The following is a 4633-nucleotide window of genomic DNA, read 5'->3' on the forward strand; positions in this document are numbered from 1 at the left end:
GTCAATAGCTGGACGCAGAGGAAGTGTTTGTACCTGGGAAGTACTGTAAGGAAGTAAATTGCTTGCATTCTCAGATGTCACTGGGGTATCGAGAGCCATATAAAATGTCAACCATACAAGAAAGGGATGGGAAAGCAATGGTAAGGATGCGTGACAAAATGAGGGTTTTAGAAAATTGTATGTTGTGACTCTCCAATAAGATATATGAACCCAAACAATAATGGGAGGCTGGACATGTTACTAGAGGTAGAGTGTGTGGAATGTGGGAATTGATCTCCTTACTGTACTGTATCCACTGCTCCCACGCCTGGTCAAGGGGCACCATAGTTTGAGCAAGATAATGGCCTAGCAGTGTTTCCCAAAGTGTGGTACGCGTACCCCCAGGGGTACGGGAAGAGTTCGGTGGGGGTACGCGTTGCACCGGAGTTTGGTGGGGATATGCACTGCACCGTGCTTAGCTGCGCCTAATTCTACGTTCTCATGAGTACGAGGGGTACTCAGCGTTACGAAAATTATAGAAGGGGTACACATATGTCAAAAGTTTGGGAAACACTGGAGGGGATTAGATCTGGAGAGAGCCTGGGGAGAGAGACTCCCAGTCTTACCATGTGGGAGGTAGTTGAAGGAATGAGTGTGATGCAGCCTGAGGAGGGATGAGATGGAGTGCAGGTAATTGATACTTGGTTGTCTCAAATGTCTGGCCTGGAGCCCCTTGAAAATGACAAACGAGTGGTCCAAACCAGAGGGTAGAAATCCCCCAAACTGAATTTTGGTTATATCTATATATAAAAGGAAAATTTTATTTCAAGTCAGAGCCAACTGGTTGCCCATGGGCAGGGCACTGTCCATGGTCCTGGAATTACAGAAACAAGTCTTCACCCTGAAGAAGCTCTACTTCTCCTGGACACAGGCTGTTCTGGAGATGGCCAGTCCCTAGTCATACAGACTGGATAACCTCTAGGAGAGGCTGCGGAGGAGAGGAGCAGCAGGTGAAGGTTGGACTGAGTGACCTTGACCTCTGTGATTTCAGTTGACCATTGCCAAGATCAGGCCCTAACGGCAACCACCTTGCTGATGAACTTTTTCCCTGGCCTGGGATTAAGGCTGAATTACAGGTCAGCTCTGGATTCGGGGACCATGAGTTCGGTGCTAATGGGGTTTGGGCTGGAGCAGTGCCATTTAAAGTGCAAGTGTATATAAATATCTATGTAGGATTTGCCTGTCAGAATACAGACCCTGCACTCCTGGTAACAGTGCCCTGATTTCAGGAGGCGGGTGAGATTGAATCCTTCTCCTCTCTCAATCCAAATGGTTTGAATGATGTTGTCCTCCATTTTGCTCCAGGGATAGGCATGTGATGTAGGCTGTCCAATCCGAGCATCTCCTACTGGCCACAATGATTGGTTCAGGGATGGGCCAATCAATGTGAGCCACATTGGGCCAATGGGAGCCCATGTAAGTCAATGCTGGACGGTAGTATGGAGCAGTGAAAAACAGGAAGACATTCTCACTGAGAGAGTGGAATAAAAGTGTGGAGCTATCTTGGCACCATGAGGAGAGTGGCTGAGAATACAGTGAACCTACAGGGAAGCAGAGCCAAGTGATGGTGAGAAAAAGGCCTATATTTTCCTATTGGAACATATTGTATCTTATATGAATAAAATATTCCTATTTTATGTTATCCTGATGATGCGTTTAGAGCCACCTGGATCCAAGCAGACCTGAAGCTCTCCCCCACACATACATGTTCTGTGGCCTAAAATATCATATGTGGTGGTGATTTGTGAGACTGTTTGAATGAATTTTTCCTGTCACTTGTTCCCAAAAGAGTTCTCTCTGGTCCAGGGGGCTCTGCTAAGTATCATATGGCTGTTCCCTCTCTGGCCAATCTCAGAGGGCCTGATGGGAGGGAGCCCTTCCAAAAGGAACAAGACTGGCTTATTTCGCTTAGCACAGTGGTTGGCAAACTCATTAGTCAACAGAGCCAAATATCAACAGTACAATGATTGAAATTTATTTTGAGAGGCAAATGTTTTAAATTTAAACTATTGATATATAGGTAGGTACATTGTTATTAGCTTAATTAGGGTACTCCTAAGCTGGCCTTTGCTAAAAAGTCAAGGGGGCCAAAGAGCCGCATGTGGTTCATGAGCCACGGTTTGCCAACCACTGGCTTAGCATAATACTCTCTGGTTCCATCCATGCTGTTGCCAATAGTAAGAGTTCTTTCTTTTTTAGAGCTGCATACTATTCCATTGTGTAGATGTACCGCAGCTTTTTAATCCATTCATCTGCTGATGGGCACTTAGGCTGTTTCCAAATCTGATGAACAAAAATAGACCCAGAGACGTAGAAACATCAAACAGACTGTCAAACCACAGAGGGACAGCAGGGGATGCGAGGAGAATCAACCAATGAACTCATATGCATCTATGCATAACCCATAGACACCAGCAGTAGGGTGGTGATGGCCTGGGTGGGAAGGGTGTTGGAGAGGGCAATAGGGGGGAAAAGGGACATATGTAATATTTTTAAAAATAAAGATTTTTTTTTTTTAAGAGTCACATTCTGGCCAAAACCGGTTTGGCTCAGCGGTAGAGTGTTGGTCTGTGGACTGAAAGGTCCCAGGTTCGATTCCAGTTAAGGGCATGTACATTGGTTGCGGGCACATCCCCAGTAGGGGGTATGCAGGAGGCAGCTGGTCGATGTTTCTCTCTCATCGATGTTTCTATCTCTCTCTATCCCTCTCCCTTCCTCTCTGTAAGAAAAATCAATAAAATATATTTTTTAAAAAAGAGTCACATTCTGATCATCAGAATAAAACACCAAAATAAACAGGCAAAGCACAAGAAATGTATTATTGGAGATTTTAAAGAGAGAGTAAAGAACAGCAAGCCAATAAAACAATTTAAAAAGGAAAAGAGGGGGTCAGTGAGTATCTCGAGGAGCCTCCAAGGATTCGTGTGGAACTCTTGTTTACATCCTTGCTCCTGAGGCAATTTGAAACTGGGCAGGGGGTTCTTTGATCTCACCACCATAATTCTAGATTCAGAAAGCAGATTAAAATGTAGCCACACGTCTGGCATCCCCCTGGTGTGTGGTTATTTTGGGGGTGAATTTTTGCACCTGTCTCCCACCTCGGGCCATGTCACTGGGCACAATTAGTCAGGTTGCTGAGGCCCCTTGGGAGGAGGGGCTGTGGCTATGCCTAAGGAACATCATCATCATTATCACATTAAAAACAGACCTTCGAAGATTATTAAAATCTCAAGCAAGGATAAGCAGGCCTGCAGACCGGGGCCCTGATGGGTCCCTGGTGTAAGCCCTGACAGGACACTGGTGTTGAATAATAATGCTAATTTGTAGATAATGAGCTCCCCTTCCATTATCAGGTCGAAAGAGGTGGATGCCGGGAGGGGCGAGGGCCTTTGGAGGCGCAGAAATCTGGAATGCTGATCCCCATGACAGAGAGGATGGCCCAGTCCCTGCCCCCAGATACTTCCAGGACAGGCACCGCCCAGGCGCTGCCCTGGCTGGATGAGGTAGAGAAAACCAGGAACCCGCAGCCATGAAGAAAATGTCTGGCTCTGCTTTCACCTCTGGCATCTAACAGGGCAGACCCTGTGGGCGGGGCCATCTGCAGGTACAGTGGGAGATGGGAGGTGAGAGCTGGCTGGCCAACACAAGGGTCCTGTGAGCTCCCAGCACCCCTGCAGCAGAGACCGGAGGCAGGAGCCAGCATCTGATGGAGGCAGGAGCCAGCATCTGATGGAGTGGAGCAGTGTGATGGTTCAGGGGAAGGAGAGGACATCAGGAGAGAAGGGAGGGAGGGGACATCAGGTTCATGGGAGGGAGGGGACTTCCAGAGAGAAGGAAGGGCTAGGCAGTGGGGGTCTGTCCCGTTGATCTGTGTGAGCGGGGAGGATCTGCAAGTGGGATTAATCCAGTGACTTTCAAATTGAGCCAAGAAGGCACTGGGCGCCAGTGGGTAAAAGAGGAGGGAGGAAGGGGGTGAGCAGGAAGCTGGGCCAGCCCTCCCTGCCATTCTCCCAGGACTCTCTACTCTCACTGTGAAATATGTTGGGGTTCCACCCAGGATGTCACTCGGAGGAAAGAGTCCATGGTTTCGAGGAAGAAGCTTGGAAACCACTGGCGTTGTCTATACACCCTGTGGCAGACGTTTAACTGGGACTCAGAGAAAAGAGCCACATTGGGGGTGCCAGGCTGTGATCAGTCCTCAGCATTCATGGGCCAAGGTGTCCAAGCTTTCCACCTTGCCAGGGCTGAGGTCAGGGAAAGGCCCAGGGGTTGGGGGTATGAAAATGGGACCCCGTGGGATGCCGCAAGGAGACACCACGGCTTAAGCCAGGAAAGTGAGCCCTGAGGACTCCCAGGGGTCTGAATGGAAGAAAGAAAGGGGCACATTTCCATGGGTCCTGGCCAATGCCAGCCCCAGCCAAGCATCCCAGAGGCAGAACCCCACATCTCTGGGGCTGCGAGGAGAAGGTGGCCCTAGCAGGTGCCTGGGACTCTCAGTTGAGAAACTCGTGTGGAACTATTGATCTGCACGAGCTGGGAGGATCTCCCCTCTCAGGGCAATTAGTGGGGTCTCTGTGTTACCAATCCCCCTACA

The sequence above is a fragment of the Pipistrellus hanaki genome, assembly GCF_964339955.1.
Source record: "Pipistrellus hanaki genome assembly, chromosome: 2".
NCBI classification, from domain to species: Eukaryota; Metazoa; Chordata; class Mammalia; order Chiroptera; family Vespertilionidae; genus Pipistrellus; species Pipistrellus hanaki.